The sequence below is a fragment of the Rhincodon typus genome, chromosome 23 (genome assembly GCF_021869965.1).
Source record: "Rhincodon typus isolate 14 chromosome 23, sRhiTyp1.1, whole genome shotgun sequence".
Classification (NCBI taxonomy): Eukaryota; Metazoa; Chordata; class Chondrichthyes; order Orectolobiformes; family Rhincodontidae; genus Rhincodon; species Rhincodon typus.
In genome coordinates, this window is record NC_063354.1 from 21316690 (window position 1) to 21335918 (window position 19229).

Below are 19229 nucleotides of genomic sequence, written 5' to 3' on the forward strand. Positions count from 1 at the left end.
GCCCACTCACCTAACCTATCAATATCTCTCTGTAAACTGTTTGAATCCCCTCACAATTTGCCTTTCCACCTGTAGTTGAAGCTCTCTTATCTCAGCCCAAATTCAGTTGTGTACCCCATTTGTTGCTTTTTATTTACATGGGTTCCATGGGTCCTTGCCTGGCTGCTGAGTCCAATCCTAGAGTGGCATCTCACATTTGGCAGGTGTTTCAGGGAGATGGACAAATCCTTGGACTCGAGATTGCTGTGGAAGTAATACCATTGAATGACGATGGTCAATGGTTAGATTTGCCTGTCACTTGTGTGGCACAAATGTTCCTTGCCCCTTGTTAGCCCATGCCTGTATATTGTCCCGATCTTGCTGCATTTGGATATGAACAGCTTTGGTATACTCAGAGTCACAATAGTATTGACCATTACATATCATCATTGAATATCTGCACTTCAGGGGATGATGAATGAAAGGTCATTGATGAAGCAGCTGAAGATAGTTGGACCTAGGACACTACCTTGAGGAGCATCTGTTGTGACGTACTCGATCTGAGACGACAGACCTCCAACAGCCACATTCATCCTCTTTTATGCTTGAAATGTCTCCACACAGTTGCGAGTATTCCCCCAATTCCCATTGCCTCTAGTTTTGCGAGGGCTCCTTGATATCATACTGGGTCAAATGCATGTTTGATGTCAAGGGCAGCTGCACTCACCTCCGTTCTGGAGTTCAATTTTTTTATCCATGTTTGAGCCAAGCTGTAACAAGATGAGGAGCTGAGTGGCCTTAGCAGAACCCAGAACTGAGCATCAGTGAACATGTTATTGCTAAAAAAAAGTGCTGCATGATAGCACTGTTGATGTTCCCTCCATTTTTACTAACGATGAAGAGTTAACTGATGTAGTATTTGGCTGGGTTGGATTTGTCCTGCGATTGTTTATAGATTGTCAGGTAGATTCCTGTGTTGCACACTGTATTAGAACAGCTTAGCTAAAGCCACAGCAAATCCTGAAGCACAAATGTTTGGTACTATTGATGGAATACTGTTAGGGTCCTACAGCTTTTGCAGTAGCCAGTGCCTTCAGCCATTTCTTGATGTCATGTGGAGTGAATTGAATTGGCTAAAGGCAGGCATCTGAGAGGCTGTGAATTTCTAGAGGAGGCAGAAATGAATCATCCATCCACCACTTCTGGCTAAAGATTGTTACAAATGCCTTACCTTTTGCCGTAATGTGCTAGGCTCCCCATCATTGAGGATGAAGGTATTTGTGAAACTTCCTTTAGTGATTTAATTGTCCACCCCATTCATGAATGCAGCAGGCTCGCAGAACTTGGATCTGATCATTTGTTTATATAATTGTTTTACTGCATCTCATTTGTGCTTATGCTGTTTGGCATGCAGGCAGAGGTGTATTGTAGGCTTACCAGGTGGACACCTCATTTCTAGTTACGCTTGGTGCTACTTTTGACATGCCCTCCTGCATTTTTTATTGAAGTAGTGTTAATCCTTTGGACTGATGGTAATGATAGAATGGGGAATATGCTGGGCCATGAGGCTTGTACTGCTGCTGATGGCCTACAGTGCCTCGTGGATGGTCAGTCATAAATTGCCAGATTCGAATGAAGTCTGTCCCATTTAGCATGGGTGGTAGTTCTGTACAATATGATAGAGCATATCCTCAAAGTGAGCAAGGGAAATCAGAGCAAAAAAAATAGTGTTGTAATGCTGTATGTTTAAATAATGCACTAAGTGAGCTGGTAACAAAAACAGAACATCTTGACTACAACATACTTTTTGTTTTCCCCTGTAATGCATTGTCCTGTGTGATCACATTGCTGCTGAAAAGTGGAAAAATGCACCATTCCCACGCTGATATTTCACCATTGTGAATATGTGGAAAACACATTTTGTACTAAACAAAAATCAACTTCTATACGCATATTATAATCACCACAAAGACAGCAGAAGAAATTTCATAAATCAATTCTTCACAGTTCCTCCTGAAGCAGTATGGAAAGCATGCAGTGCCTACAGAGTATATGGATCATCAGGAACCCCAAAGGTTACTGTAAACACTGCATTTATTATGTGCTTTGAAGATGATCATCCTTTACTTTTTATTGTAGTTTGCACCATTCTAGCTTTACAGTTTTGAACGTGTCTCTGAATACATTTGAAGGGTAAGTCGACTAGGAATTTAAATTGCCCTCAACTTTTTAAGTCCACACTGCTACTCACTTTGATCAGTTTAATACCAGAGTAGTCATAATGCTGAATATTCCAAAATTGAAAGCCTTTTAAAGGCAATGATCTAGACATAATCTCCGAGTCAAATCCCTTGGGCAGACATTTATGGGATTCTTTCCTGTCATCCCTTAAACTGCATATCGCTTCTGCTGACATGTGGAAGTTGCATTTAATTGTCACAGCTCAGATTATAAATTTTGAAAATTAAGTTTTATTATGAAGGCCCTCATGCTATGCATCCCACTTAAATTCCAAAATTGGCAGGTTCGGGGTAAGACTTTAAAACTTGGAAGTGTAGTGCAGGCAGGTTCAAATGAGACATTGAAGGGGACATTGGATGAGTATTTAAATAGAAATAATATACAAGAGTGTAGGGAAATAGACTTCAAGTCATTGTACCAGTTTGGAGAATCTGTACAGACACGATGAACCAAATGGCCTTGTTTTGTGCTGTAAGGATTCTCTGATTCTGTGATAAAGCTATCATAGGAAAACATTTAGTTTTGTAATATTTACGGTGCTGTTAAGTTATCGAGCTAAAGAGTGAATCACGGTGCTATTAAATTAGCTTCTGTTTTCATAGCTTTGAATTTAATAAATTTGTACACAAAATGATCAATTAGCAGTAAATCAATAGTTCATAGAATTAATTTCTTACCTAGATAGTGTTGCAAATATTTAGTTCATGGTTCATATTAATATTTTAGCGAGTATTTATATATTTGGGAAGTTAAAAATCCCTCAAGAAATGGCAGCGAAAAGGTGACCCATGTTTGTTTCATAAAGTCAAAAGAAATGGGGCTGTAAAATAGCAGGTGGGATATTCAGCTAAATATCTGGAGAAATGATGTCTGCAATCTTTACAAGGAGGGTATTCAAGAGGTGATTTGTTTTATGAGGGGGTTGCTAAATTAATTTAAAACCATTTTGTGAACAAAGAAACATAGGAAATAGGAGCAGGGTTAGGTCATTTGTGTTTGAGCCACAGCAAGATCGTGGCTGATCATCTAACTCAGTATCCTTTTCCCGCTTTCTCCCAATACTGTTTGATTGCTTTCACCCTATGAACCATTTCTAATTCCTTAAAAATACTCAATGTTTTGGCCTCAACTGCTTTCTCTGGCAGAGAATTCCACAGGCTCACCACTCACTGGATGAAAAAAATTCTCCTTCTCTCAGTCCTAAATGGCCTTTTGGTGACCTGAAAGGTTGTAAAACCTATTTACTCCATTAGATTAAATAAGAAATTATACACAAAAGATAATTAACTTAAAGGTCAATGTGCAGACATTCTAGAGCATGCTACATCATTATTGAGATTGGTGTTGCATGTGGCTGAGGCTTAATCTAAGTTTTGATTTATGTGAAGGAATAGAGCTGGAAGATGGCCTAGTTTGAAAATATGGGGGGAATCTGCAGTGGTCCTCCACAGAGTTTTGTGATAAAGTAAATAAAGGACTAGATTAGCTGGGAGATATTGGAAAAAGTAACCAGATCAAGGGATTGTGGCATCCACATGCAAGAGATAGTATATGACATTTCTACCTCTGAAAATAGCTGGAGCTGAGGGGAATTCTCCACACGATTAAGACATTCTCACGGATGGTCTCGACTGCTAAAATAACTCTTTGAGATATCAAATAGAATAAGTAGAAAACAAATCCCTGTGATACTAAGAAATATAATTATAAACCATATTCTTAAGCTAATTTTAGTGTTTTTTAATATATATGGAAGTTTGCTTAAAAAAGTTCTTCTGCTGTATTCTATTTGTCAAAACCAGTTTTCTTGTTAAATGTTAACGATTCCTAATTAGATGAAAACAATGCTGCAATGAATACAGAAAATTCATTGTATATTTTTTATGTATGATTTCTGGGTCTTGGTACTTATACACTTTTTATCTGACATTCTTCAGGGGACTAAATGCATCTTCAACTTATGCCGTGGGTGCTGCAAGAAGAAAGCTTTCAAAGAGCTGGCTGATTGCACAGGTTAGTAGCAGTTATTGTCTAGGTATAAAATTGTGAACCCTCTTATATGAAATATAAAAATGAAATGCTGAAAATACTCAGCAGTTCAGGCAGCATCTGTAAAAAGGGTAGCTTAACGTTTCACGTGGAGTAGCAGAACATTCCTGGATGTTGACTGAAGATCAGTGTTATGATCTCAGACTAAATCATGTTTTTTTTAAAACAATGTGGCCTTTCACTGAAACATAAGCACACAATGCTACAGACCTAGTTTTGACAATAAAACAGAACTTTATTATGCCAAAGAAATAAAATAAAGCTATTTACATAGTAATAATTTGAAAGATTACAAAACACTGTAAAAATACAGTACTCCCTCTATCACATCTATAGGTTTGACTTAACTGTTGCTCTAAATTGATTATATTATGACTAAAGTTGTTTGTTTATTTGTTTGTTGATAGGTCATGGATTACTTTTCAAAACTAAACATGAAAAGAGATTGAAATGGAAATTATTGGAAGAAGGAATACTGGAAAATGGAGACAAAATTCACGAACATTTGGATCCATGAAGAAATCACTCTCAACAAATTGATTGGGTATCTGTGGTGTCACACGTGCATGTACACACACTTATACATGCACACACATTTGTACATGCATACACAAACACACATACAGACACATTCAAATATGGGTATTTATGCACAGGGCTCAAGGTGATGTTTCTTTGATTAAGTGTTACTTATTTTTTGAATTCCACTTAGAAGTATTCCAATCAATTGGCAACATTTTGCTTGTTCTGATTACAGCCCAGTATTTTCATGTCCAAATTGGCTTATTTTGGCACCTTGCTTGCCCATCCTGATTTTAATTTATGATTTATATTGTAGTCAACAGCGACATTTATCCGTGACAGTAGAATCACAAACAAAAATATGCTTTCCATGACAATATTAAATGTCCTGTCTCTATGAATACAGAAGGTACACCATTCAATCAGTATTTGGTAAGGAGCATACAAGAATGATAAAAGGGAAATGGTAATTACAGATGCAAGTGGCACTAATCTGGTAAAAGTTCTAAATTTCTCCCAGGTCCTAGTGCCTAATAGATTTCACCTGATTATCTTTAATGTTTTGCAGCAAGAAAAGAAGAATTTTAAAACATATATTTTATAAACAATGTTCTCCACAAAAAAATTGTAAAACAAAATAGACCCACAAGCATTTTTTAAAAATGTAGTCAATTCTAATAATCTCTTATTTTTGGACTTGGAGCTTCAATTCTACAGAGTTGTAAGTTCTTACACTGTGTGACACCTGCACTGCTTTTAGAAATTGTGTTAATCTCTACTGTACTGAGTACGTGAGATTGTGTACACGAAATTTACTGACCCAAGAAAAAGTTACTTAGGAACCTTATCAAAATTATTTAATGGAAGTGTGAATGTTTGAATCCTGTAGTTTTTTTTCTTTGCCTTTGCATGTGGGAAGTGTGATACAGAGATGGCTTTTTGAATTGCCTTGGCCACGATAATGAACAGATTGTTTCTCAACAGTCTGCTAAATTTTATCAGTGAACTTAAAGGACCAAATTCATTCCCTTGAAATTTGTGGTTGCTTCAATATGCATCAAAGAAATGCAAATGTCTTTTAAAACTAAGTATGCAGCATTAAATTATTCTGAATTCATTTGCTATTACAGTAATTAGAGTAATCTGTAAAGCATATGCAATCATTTCAAATAAAGTAAACTTAAATGTATTTGATAGATGACAGCTGAGTGAATTCCAGTGGTAACAATTTGTATTGCTGAAGGAAATTAACATATCAGTTTGCGTTTTAAGAATGTCTCCTTGCTATATTCTGATTTTTACTCTAATTAAATTATAGCTGATTCACAAGTGAATAACTTTGTTGGTCATAGCATAAAAGTGAGACAATATTTCCCTGTGCTGGAACTAACATCTGCTTAACTGAAATTTAATGCACGCTGATTAGCTCATTTTATCCAGTTGCCTCTTAAGCTTAAAGCACAGTATTAGTGTTGGGGAAAGATAAAGCAATCATGTAGTTTCATTGCATTGGTACTAATACAGGTACTCTGATCACTAGCTGTAACTCTCAATGGCCTGCAGTGGTTTGTTCTTTACTGTTAAAATAATAACCAGGAGTATAGAAATGCATAATGATCTGGATACAAGCAACATGCTCTCTAATTCTTAGAGGATGAAATTGACCAATGACAGTCATGCAAAACTGACTAAACGTGAATTAGAAAATAAAATTGAGCAACCGATTTGCTTTCATTCATTTTGCATTATTACTATTGATCACTTGTCACTGAATTCCGCCCCCCTCAAGAAACTAAAACTCCCCACTCCCCACTAAATTATTCATTAAGTGTCCTTGCCCTTTGTGGTTAGATGGATACATTGAGCACCAGGACTTTGAGGAAAAAAAAGGGATCTTAATAAAACTGCATCTGAGTTATTTTAAATATAGCCATTTGGTAACAGCTGACGTATGCTGCTTGGCCTGCTGTGTTCGTCCAGCCCTGCACCTTGTTGTCTCGGATTCTCCAGCATCTGCAGTTCCTACTATCTCGTAAGGAAACCTAAAACTGGTTTCCTGATTTAAGGCATTTCTGAAACCAGCTTTTAAATAATATTTTCTGTGAAAGACTTGAGGAAACATTTTGTCAGAATAACAACTGTTGAATGGCAAATTTATAATTTTGGTGACTTAATATTTTCCTTGGAAATATTTAATAAAGCTTCAATTTTGTGTATAATTATTCTTTTCACTCATTTGAATTTTTTTTGTTCAATTTTTGTAAAAATTATCGCTGCCTGAAAAGGAGCTCCTTTTGTCCGCTGCTTGAGCAGGGTAACATGGAGGCAGTTAAAGGGATAAGAAGTTGAGATGCCATTAGAGATTTGAATAGAAGAATGAAGTACATTAAATATACACTACAAATGTAGGGCATGTCTGTGATTACACTCCCAACTGCCTCCCTTTTTTTCTGCATTCGGCATTACTCTCTCTGTTTGCTGCTGCCTAATGTGCTCAACCAACTTGCCCTTAAACACAGCTTTCATGTCAGCTATTCCCTGTTGCACTTGACTGCACATTCTCAGATAAGTAATTTATTCTGACTTCCTGCATGATTTCTTGGTGACTATCTTATTGAGAAATGCTAACTTTATTCTTTCCCACAAGTAAAAACACACTGTATAGGCCCTATCAAAATACAATACAATACAGCACAGGAACAGGCCCACCAAGCCTGCACAGATTCCTAGTCCTTATTTAGACCCACTACTTATTGTCCATGCGCAGTTTCTATCCTTCTGTTTGCCTCCCGTTCATGTGCCTAACCAGATACGCCTTAAACGTTGCTAACCTGCCTGCTTCCACCATCTTCCACCATCTGGCAATGCATTCCAGGCACCCACCACACTCTGTGTGATACATTTCCCCTGCACTTCTCCCCTAAACCTTTCCCCTCTCACCTTGATTCTGTGCCCTCTTGTAGTTGACATTTCCACCCTGGTAAAATACCTGTGACTACCCGCCCTATCTATACCTCTCATAATTTTGTACACCTCTTGTCATTCCAGTGAAAATCAAGTTTATCCAACCTCTCCTCATAACTAAAACCCTCCAGACCAGGCAACATCCTGGTAAATCTTCTTTGCACCCTCTCCAAAGCATCCACATCCTTATGCTACTGTGGTGCCCAGAACTGCATGCAATATTCCAAATGTGGCCTAACCAAAGTTTTGTACAGCTGTAACATAACTTGCCAGCTTTTATATTCAATGCCCCGGCTGATGAAGGCAAGGGTGCTGTATGCCTTCTTGACCACCTTATCCACCTGTGTTGCCACTTTCAGGGATCCTTCTGTAGGTCAATACTCCTAAGGGTTCTGCTATTTACCGTATAAGTCATACCTGAATTTTATCTTTCAAAATACATCACCTCGCATTTGTCTGGATTAAACTGCATCTGCCTTTTCTCTACCCAAATCTGCAATCTATCCATATCCCGCCGTATCCATTGACAATCCTCTTCACTATCAGCAACTCCGCCAATTTTGGTGTCATCCTCAAACTTACTGATCAGACCACCTACGTCTTCGTCCAGATCACTTGTATATATACTACAAACATCAAAGGTCCCAGCACTGATCCCTGCAGAACACCACTAGTTACAGATCTCCACTCTGAAAAGCATCCTTCCACAGCTACGCTCTGTCTCCTATCACCAAGCCAGTTTTGTACCCATCCAGCCAGGTCACCCCAGATCCCATGAGACTCCACCTTCTGTACCAGCCTACCATGAGGTACATTATTAAAGGCTTTACTAAAGTCCATATAGACAACATCCACTGTCCTTCCCTCATTAATCATTCTTGTCACCTCCTGAAAAACACTCAATCAAGTTGGTGAAATATGACCTTCCTTGCATAAACCCATGCTGCCTATCAGTAACAAGTCCATTCACTTCCAAGTGTAAATAAATCTTGTGTCTCAGTATCTTCTCCAACAGCTTCCCCACCACTGACATCAGGCTCACCGGCCTATAATTATGTGTATTATATCTGTTTCCCTTCTTAAGCAAAGGAACAACATTGGCCATTCTCCGGTCCTCTTGCCTGAGGCTAAAGAGGATACAAAGCTATCTGTTGAGGCCCCTGCTATTCCCTCTCTTGCCTCCCACAGTATCCTGGGATAGATCCGTTCTGGCTTTGGGGACTTGTCTGTCTTAGTGTAGTTTAAGACACCCAACACTTCCTCCTTCAATATGTTGACTGGCCCCCTCCCTCCGAAAGTATTCACACACCTTGCCCGGATCTCAGCACCCCTCATGTTCTTCTCTTTGGTGAATACCGATGTAAAGTACTCATTAAGGATCTCACCTATTTCCTCTGGCTCCATACATAATCTCCCTCCTTTATTCTTGAGTGGGCCTAATCTTTCCCTAGCCACTCTCTTGCTTCTGATATATGTATAAAATGCTTGGTTGTTTCATAATCTTAAAGAACTTTATTAGGTCATTCCCAATCATTGTACTTTCAGGAGAAAAGAGACCTAGGCTGTTTCACTGACGGTTATAACCTTGTAGTTCTGGTATCGTCCTTGCAAATCATCTTGACAACCTTTCCACTGCCTTGTCTTTTTTATAATATGGTGACCAGAACTCTAAATCTGATAATGAATGAGGTTTAATACAAATTTAGCATAACTTTTTGTTTTTTCCATTCTGTCTCTAGTACATGCTTTACTTTTATTACGGCCATATTGATCCATGTCACAAATTCAGTTATTTTATATCGGTGAATAAAAGTGCTTGTATTATGTAAGGCTTTTTACAATGGCAGAACATAGACCATGCAAAACACTCATCCCAAAGTGTTTTACAGCCAATTAAATTTTTGAGTGTAGCCACTGATGTAACAGATTAAACATGGCAGACAATTTGCACATGGCAAGGACTCTCAAACAGTGATCTGGTAATGACCAGATGATCTGTTTTTGATGTTGATTGAGGGCTTAATGTTGAACAGAACTCTGGAGACAACTCTTTCATTCTTCCTAATCATGCCATAGAGTATTATATCCACCTGAGAAGGCAGATGGGCCTGGGTTTAATGTCATAATGTAAGGGAAAAATAGGTACTGTATTACTTAATTTTCTGTATTTTTGATTGTGGACTAAAATGGGAAAGGCCTGTTTTAAAATTTCTGAGCATTGACGAATTGTGTAAATTATGTGAGGTGTTTGCGCTGCTGCTTTATTCAAGCAGTGTGGGGAAGCTGTAGGCGGTGCAGGACAAGCTGCTATATGCAGAATGAGATTTGGCTGGCACCAAATAGCTGATTGGGTTTGTGAAACTGTGACCAGTCATGATGCCAATGATCATCAGCCTGGTGACAACTTTTGGTTATCTGAACAGCTTGTGGGTATGAATGATACAGTGAGAAGCCTTCAGACAGCTGGATGGGCAGGTGGTGTGTCTCTTTGAGCTAAAAATACCTGAAGAAAATCAACTGTTTTTTTCTCCTGCCAGTTACTGTAAACCTTTAACCAGTAACTAAAATACTTTGTAGTTAGTGTACCATTCACCTTGTGCCTCTTGCAAAGTGAAAAGAACCTGGACAAAAGAGATTGACTAACAGAAAATCCTGGCAACTGAATGGGTCACCTCAGCGAACTCTGTGCGCTGGTAATCTTGGTTGGCTATGTCTGTCTATATGTGTGTGGTGGCGTTTACAGAGGGATGAGAGTATTAATTAGTTGAGCCATACGTTGATAGTTCACAGCTGTTTACCTGTAATTGGAATTTACCTGTTTGTAATAAACAGTAGTTCTTGCTAAGTACAGAAAACTGGTTGGTGTTTTCTGATCACTTGATTTCAACAGACAGGTAAATCGGGAACTTTACATGCTTTGATCATTTTTGTGGTGATATTGGGAGTAGAAGGGATTTAAACAGCGCATTTTTCCAAGTGAATCATAACAAGAGACTGGGGGCTCATGGCCAGATTATTTTGAAATAGAGACAATGAGGATTTGGATCTGGTATTAGTAATAATGATAAGAAAATCACAAAAGTTCTGTAATGCAATTAAGAAATAGCAGTAGAAATTGCAAAGGATCTCCAGTCAAGTTGTTCCTGATGGTGTTAAATGAACTTCTGAAAACCAGGTCACTTGAATTGGCATGTAGATTGGGGATAGCTTTACCTGCTAAAGCTAGGAAGACAGATATAATTGAATTACCAGCACAGCATTTGGGTTTAGTGTAACTACAACAGAACAAGTATTTGTGTAATGAAACATTGGAATTAAGTGAAATTCAGTTACGGTTGAAGCAACTTGAGTGTAAAGAAAAGCTGAAAAAGCTGGAAATGGCATTCAAAGGGATGAGAGAGATGAAGGAAGAGAAAGCAATTGAAATGATTAAGCTGGAATTAGAAATGCAAAAGGAAAAAGAAAGATGAGACAGAGAAAGACAAGAATAGTAGATTTAAAGTAGACATGAGGAGGAATTACTTCTATGGACTTTAGTAAGGCCTTTGACAGGATCCTGCATGGCAGGCTAGTCATGAAGGTTCGGTTGCATGAGATCCAGGGAGAGCTAGCTAATTGGATTCAAAATTGGCTCAACTGTAGGAAACAGAGGGTGATGGTTGAAGGTTGTTTCTCGGACTGGAGGCCTGTGACCAGTGGTGTGCCACAGGGGTTGGTGCTGGGATCTTTGTTGTTTGTTATTTACATAAATGATCTGGATGTGGATGTACAAGGCATGATTAGTAAGTTTGCGAATGATACAAAATTAGTAGGCATCGTTGATAGCGAGGAAGATTATCAAAAATTACAGAGGGATCTTGATCAGATGGAGATGTGGGCTAAGGATTGGCAAATGCAATTCAATACAGATAAGTGTGAGGTGTTTCACTTTGGAAAGTCAAACCAAGGTGGGGCTTATACAGTAAATTGTAAGGTCCTGAGGAGTGTTGTGGAAAAGAGGGACCTAGGAGTACAAGTACATAGTTCGTTGAAAGCGGAGTCACAGATGGACAGGGTGGTGAAGAAGGCATTCAGCATGCTGGCCTTTATCAGTCGAGGCATTGAGTAAAGGAGTTGGGATGTTCTGTTACAGTTGTATAAGTCTTTGGTGAGGGTGCACTTGGAGTATTGTGTACAGTTTTAGTCACCGAGTGATAGGAAAGACATAGTTAAACTGGAAAGAGTGCAAAGAAGATTTATGAGGATGTTACCAGGACTGGTAGGCCTGAGTTATAGGGAGAGGTTGGCCAGGATAAGACTTTATTCCTTGGAATGTAGGAGAATGAGGGGTGACCTTATTGAGGTGTATAAAATCATGAGGGGCATAGATAGGATGAATACATATAGTCTTTTTCCCAGGGATGGGGAATTGAAAACTAGAGGGGATAGGTTTAAGGTGAGAGGGGAAAGATTTAAGAAGGACCTGAGGGGCAACTTCTTCACGCAGAGAGTGGTGCGTATATGGAATGGGCTGCCCGAGAAAGTGGTTGAGGCAGGTACAATAGCAACATTTAAGAAACATTTGGATAAGTACATGGATAGGAATTGTTTAGAGGGATATGGACCAAATGTGGGCAATTGGAACTAGCTGTGTTGGCACCATAGTCAGCCTGGACCAGTTTGGGCCGAAGGGCCTGTTTCCATGCTGTATTACTCTATGACTCAGATGGTCATGTATCTGTGGAATTCACTTTCCCAGAGAGAGTGGTGGATGCCGAAACACTGAATAAACTTAAGGAGGAAATAAACAGATTTTTACTTGGAAACGGGCATCAACGGTTATGGGGAGTGGGCAGGAAAGTAGAGTTGAGGTGCAATGAGATCAGTCTTGATTATATTAAATGACGGAGCAAGCCTGAGGAGCTGAATTGCCTTCCCCTGCTCCTAGTTCTTATGTCACTAACATTGATCTAGTGAAGGGGTACTGGCCAGTTCCATTAATATCAGGGACTGAGGGGATATTCATTTTTGTCACGTTAAATGGGTTACACCTGAGTGAATTGATGCCATTTGTGTTAATAAATGCCTTAGCGACATGACAAAGATTTTGAGGCAAGTCATAGCTGAGGTTCATAACAATGTAGGTTGTTTAGACAATGTTGTAATATACAGTAATTCGTGTGAAGAGCATGTGAGACAAGTGGAAGACCTATTTAAGCAATTGTAACTGGCTGGCTTAGTAACAAATATAGCCAAAATTATATTTGTGAAAGCAGAAGTATCTTACCTAGAACATATTCTAGGACAAGCACAGGTGTTGCCAAGGACAGCAAAAGTGAAGGTTCTAACAGAATTCCTTGTTCATATAACTAAATGAGGAATTGCGAGGTTTTTAGGAATATGTGGGGTTTACTAGAAATTTGTGCAATAATTTCATCACTATAGTTGTACCTTTAATAAATTTGTTAAAAAAAAGTATAGTGAGCAAAATGCTGGGTAGAATTTGAGTAGCTGAAGGCAATCTTAATAAATTAGCCAATATGGGTCACTCCTGATTTTTCCAGACTCCTCAAAATGGTGGTTGATACCAGTGACTTGGGGATAAGTGCAGTCTTGTTACCAGATGATGAATCAGGAATAGAGAAGCCAGTGGGATGCTTCTTTAAGAAACTAAACCAGTATCCGAGGAAATATGGATAACACAGTGTGGAGCTAGAAGAACACAGCAGGCCAAGCAGCATCAGAGGAACAGGAAAGTTGACATTTCAGGTCAGGATCCTTCTTCAGCAATGGAGAGGGGGAAGGGAGCTCAGAAATAAATAGAGAGAGGAGGGGTAGGGCAAGGGAAGGTAGGTAGGATGGTAATAGGTGAGTGCATGTAGGGAGTGGTAGGGAGTGGTATGGATTGGTCACTGAGGTGGGAGAAGCGGATTGGTGGGAGAGAAGATGGACAGATGTTGTCAGGTCAAGGAGGCGGGGATGAGAGGGAGGGTTGGACATGGGATGAGGCTGGGAGTGGGGAGATTTTGAAACTGGTAAAATCCACATTTAGGCCATTGGGCTGTAGGCTCCCAAGGCGGAATATGAGGTACTGTTCCTCCAGTTTGCGGGTGGCATTGTTGTGACACTGGAGCAGACCCTGGATGGACATATCACCCAGGGAGTGGGAGGGGGAGGTGAAATAGTTTGTGACCGGAAGGTGTTGTTGTTTGTCGCGAATGGAGTGAACTGTTTCGCAAACTGATCTCCCTTCTCTCTCCCCATTTCTGAAGAAGGGTCCTGAACCAAAACATCAACTTTCTGCTTCTCTGCCAGATGCTGCCTGGCCTGCTGTGTTCCTCCAGTTCCACACTGTGTTATCTTTGATTCCAGCATCAGCAGTTCTTATTATCTCCAAGAAAATACTCTACCATAGAGAAAGAGGCTTTGGGATTATTCTTGGCTCTTCAACTCTTTGAAGTTTATTTTGGACATGGTAACAAAGAAACATTCATCTACATTTGAATCCATTAGTATTCTTTGAAAAGTTTGAAATACAAGATGATTTAGATGGAGTGTCTTATTTCAACCCTTTGATGTTAAGATTACTCACATCTCTGCAGCTGATAATGTGATTGCAGATGTATTGTCCTGAGTGCAAAATGCTGGTACAAGTTAAAAGTTTAAGGAAAGCTGAAAGATTGTACAAGACGGCAGGAAGGATGAATGGATGTAATTCTCGTGTTTTGTCATTTGTGTATCACGTACTTTGTGATGAAATACATTCTTTGAAATGGTGCTTCATCTGTTTAGGGTGGAGGTACGTAGAGACTATTATTTTATGTTGTGTATTTTAGGTTGTAAACTGAAATGGAAAAAAAAATTGTTTTAAAACAAAGAATTATGGAAGAAATTGTAGCGTTTTTAAAAGCAGAGGCCTAAAACCCATTGTGAGTGGTGTTTACACTTCTTTGTTCAAGCAGGGGGTGAAACTGCAGATGACCTGGTTCCAGAGGTGTATGCAGAATGAGATTTGGCCAGCAGCAAGCATCTGAATGGTTTATGTAATTGAGACCAGTCATGGATGACAAGGGTCATCAGCCTGATGACATCCCTGTACTTACTTCACAGATCTAAACAGCTTGTAGGTGTGAACAATACAGTGAGAAGCCTTTGGACTGCTGAAAGGGCAGGTAATCTCTCTCTCTCTCTCTTTGCAGTCAAAATGCTTGAAATCTGAAAAAAGCCAGTTTTTTTTCTCCAAGAAATTGCTATAAGCCTTTAACAAGCAACTATAAAACTTGGTTGTTAATGTAGCAATCACCCTGTGCCTCTTGCAAAGTAATGAAAAGAACCTGGACAAAAGAGACTGAAGAACAGAAAATCCTAGCAAGCAAAAGGATCTAGCAATGGTCTGATGCTATTTAACTAGGACTACCAGCTTTTTTCCCCTCCATTCATAAAGGAATTTGATTTTTTTTGTTTGCTGTGTCCGTCAGTATGTGTGTGCTTGGAATTTTACAAGGGGATTAGAAATTTCACACTAGAGCCATGAGTTCATAGTTCATAGCTGTTTATTGAAGAGTAGATAGGGAATGGAAATGTATTTTGTAGGGTCAAAAGTAGTTTTCTTAAGGGGGTGAAGATGACTACCTAGGGAGAAAAAAGTCATTTCAAATGTCAGCTAGCATAAGGACCAGAGAAGTTAAATGCTTAGTAATCCATTGGAACTATCTTAAGGAAGTGGAAAATGGGATATCTGGGTCATAATGAGTTTGGAAAGGAGGTAAAGAGAGAATCCATAGAGAACCATGTTCAGGGCTTGGACAAAGGGGAGCGTGTGGGTAATGGAAGTTTGTCATTGCTAGACACGCCAAATGGGAGAAGATGCAGAAGCAGTTGAACAGATAATTCCAACATTATTTATTGGAGCCCATTACACTTCCTGTTGGAGATAACAATGAAGAGACAGCAGGTAGGTAGATAACAAAGTGTAGAGCTGGCTGAACACAGCAGGCCAGGCAGCATCAGAGGAGCAGGAAAGCTGACATTTCGGGTCTGGGCCCTTCTTCAGAAATAGGGGAGGGGAAGGGGATTCTGAAATAAATAGAGAGAGGGGCAGGCAATGATGGAAGGTGGATAAAGGAGCAGATAAGTGGAGAGAAGACGGACAGGTCAAGGAGGCAGGGATGGAGCCGGTAAAGGTGAGTGTAGGTAGGAAGTTGGGATGGGGGTTGGTCAGTTGAGGGAAGACGGACAGGTCAAGGAGGCGGGGATGACGCTAGTAGGTAGGAAGTGGGGGTGGGGGAATTGGTCAGTGAGGTGCGAGGAGCGGATAGGTGGGAGAAAAGACGTACAGGTCAAGGAGACGGGGACGAGCTGGGCTGGTCTTGGGATGAGGTCGGGGGTGGGGAGATTTTGAAGCTTGTGAAGTCCACATTGAGACCATTGGGTTGCAGGGTTCCCAAGCAAAATATGAGGTGCTGTTCCCGCAGCCTTCGGGTGGCATCATTGTGGCACTGGAGGAGGCCCAGGATGGACATGTCATCCAAGGAGTGGGAGGGGGAGTTGAAATGGGAGGTGCAGTTGTTTGTCACAAACCGAGCGTAGGTGTTCCACAAAGCGGTCTCCAAGCCTCCGCTTGGTTTCCCCGATGTAGAGGAGGCCACATCGGGAACAGTGGATACAATATACCACATTAGCAGATGTGCAGGTGAACATCTGCTTAATGTGGAAGGTTTTCTTGGGGCCTGGGATGGGGGTGAGGGGGGTGGTATATGGGCAGGTGTAGCACTTCCTGCGGTTACAGGGAAAAGTGCCGGGGGTGGTGGGGCTAGTGGGAAGTGTGGAGTGGATGAGGGAGTCACGGAGAGAGCAGTCCCTCTGGAAGGCAGATAAGGGTGGGGAGGGATAAATGTCCTTGGTAGTGGGGTCAGATTGCAGGTGACAGAAGTGGTGGAGGATGATGCGTTGAATGCGGAGGTTGGGGGCTGATATGTGAGGACAAGGAGGATTCTGTCTTTGTTGTTATTGTGGGGAGGGGGTGTGAGGGATGAGTTGCGGGAAACGCGAGAGATGTGGTCGAGGGCGTTTTCGACCACTGTGGAGGGAAATTGCAGTCCTTGAAAAACAAGGACATCCGGGATGTCCGGGAGTGGAATCCTCATCTTGGGAGCAGATGCGGCGGAGGCGAAGGAATTGGGAATAGGGGATGGCATTCTTGCAGAAAGGTGGGTATTCTAGGTAGCTGTGGGAGTCAATAGGCTTGAAATAGACATCAGTTTCCAGGTGGTTGCCAGAGATGGAAACAGAGAGGTCCAGGAAGGAGAGAGAGGTATCAGAGATTGTCCAGGTGAACTGAAGGTTGGGGTGGAAGGTGTTAGTAAAGTGGATGAACTGTTCAAGCTCCACGTGGGAGCATGAGGCGGCGCTGATACAGTCATCGATATAACGGAGGAAGAGGGTGGGGGATGGGACCAGTGTAGCTGATGAAGAGGGACTGTAGATGTCAGGTTATATTCTGAACATAACAGAAAAGGGAATTGATAAATCTTGAGAAGAGAGCATTGGCTCGTCTGAAATAGTTAGCTCAGGTAGTGACACATTGCGGTTGACCATAAAACTCCTGGAACTTTTGTGATTATCTTAGACTTAAGAAGACCTTTCCTGAACATTGATTATTTGTACTATTGGTTCAGAAGGTTGAGCACACAATTATACTAGTCAATGAATAGAATCTGTATGATAGGTCTAATTGGTTTTACTCACCCTCTTATGTGAGTACATGTGAAATTATTATATTGTTAGAAATATGATGTAACTTTAGCATTTTAAGTATATAATAAACCACTATGAAGAGAAAATTATCAGACTGATGGCAAAATATAAGCTATTGAAAATATCTAGGGGTTGGGGTGGTGAGGAGAGAGCAAGTGACTTTGGAAAAAAAGAGTGATGGCTGGAAAAGATCCAGATCAATAAAATACTGAAAGCCATGAGTCATTGGGATAAGGAATAGACTATTTAACATACTCTGGATATAAGGCACAAGGACATGATTACAAGAAGAATAAGATAGAAATAGACAATAACAACTGCACTGGCTTCCTAGTTTTTAAGAAAGTCAATAATATACAGAATAAAAAGTAAGATATTGCAATTCCTTGTAAGTTAAAAAGTAAGACTGTCTTTGCCAAAAATGCTTGCACAACTAAGTGATAACAGTGAATTGTTGACGGTGAAATAGTAAAAGGTACCTGATTAACTTTCTGAATTCATGCTTTCTGTTTTATGTGCATCTGTACATTAAAATAAAACATACTTGGTCCAAATGCACTGAATTGACTACAAATTATCTTGTTGGAAAATAGTTTCCATTATTCACATTTTTCAGTGTAATGATGAATCCGATATAATAAAGGAGTTAGAAAAGATTCCTTAATCAACAAGTTTGTGCACTTGGGATGATCGTGATAAAATGGACAGAATCTAAGGTCTCATTTTGCTTTCAAATTTAAGTTTACCTGAAACATTATTTTTACCTTGTCATTGTTACTTGATTTTCCACTTCATGAATGGAAAAGCTAGCTGAGTGTAGAGCTGAATGAAGGGAAACAATGATGCCATGAAGGGCAGTGAATTCTACTTAAGTTTCCCAGATGAACAGACATCAGACAGTAATTGCTAAGTACCAAGAAGGGTGCACTGTCAAAAGTTTCCAGTTTCCAATCTGGGTGTATAAATTACACAGAACAAAAATGCTGACAGTAGTTCTTTTAGTTTGGGAGAAAAATGATTTTTTTTAAAAGAACCTGAGTGAAAGAGAGCAAAGAATTCATAGTGGAGGAGACAGGAATCACTTGGTCAAAGTGTCAACTTATATCTTAGCTTTTAAAGCCCTGGAATCCAGGCATTATGGGACCAGCTTTCAAAGGAAAACCCTGACTATTGATATTTTCCACAGTCATTGTAAGGTCATTAAAAACTTGTTTATATTGCAGAATCCGGCTCCCAAATCTGTGCAATTGTGGCTATTGGAGCATCAGTCCAAAAGGGAACTAATGACAACTCCATCTTCACAATCCCCAGGGATTCGGAACCTAAACAGGTTGAGGGACCAGAACCTTGTGAATCCTCAAGCTCCAGCTGTTGGAATCCTGAGTTTCATACCCCAGCAGTGGGCCTTAAGTGGAATCAGATGTTGAGAGTAGTAGGCAAAGCTTTTTTTTAATGATTTCTTTTATTGTTGCCTACACATCAATCAGTGAGGTAAGAAAGTGCCAAGCAGTAGTATCATTAGCCAATCAGGCACAGATTAGGTTATTCCCCCTTACAATGGTGTCTCAAACCATTCCACACAAATGATATTGTGTGTGCCAGAAAGCAAGAATGACTAAACAGTAAATGTAGTAGTTGAGAGATAGTAGGAACTGCAGATGCTGGAAAATCTGAGATAACAAGGTGTAGAGCTGGATGAACACAGCAGGCCAAGCAACATCATAGGAGCAGGAAGGCTG

The 19229-nt window shown here is 40.1% G+C and overlaps 1 long non-coding RNA gene across 1 annotated transcript; it reads left to right on the forward strand.

The window, feature by feature from the left end:
* Positions 1 to 6: 6 nt before the first annotated feature.
* LOC125485878 lies at positions 7 to 7010 on the forward strand. Its single transcript, XR_007264604.1, has 3 exons — positions 7 to 2054; positions 4158 to 4233; positions 4677 to 7010. It is a non-coding gene; the product is annotated as an uncharacterized LOC125485878 (long non-coding RNA).
* The last annotated feature ends 12219 nt before the right edge of the window (positions 7011 to 19229 follow it).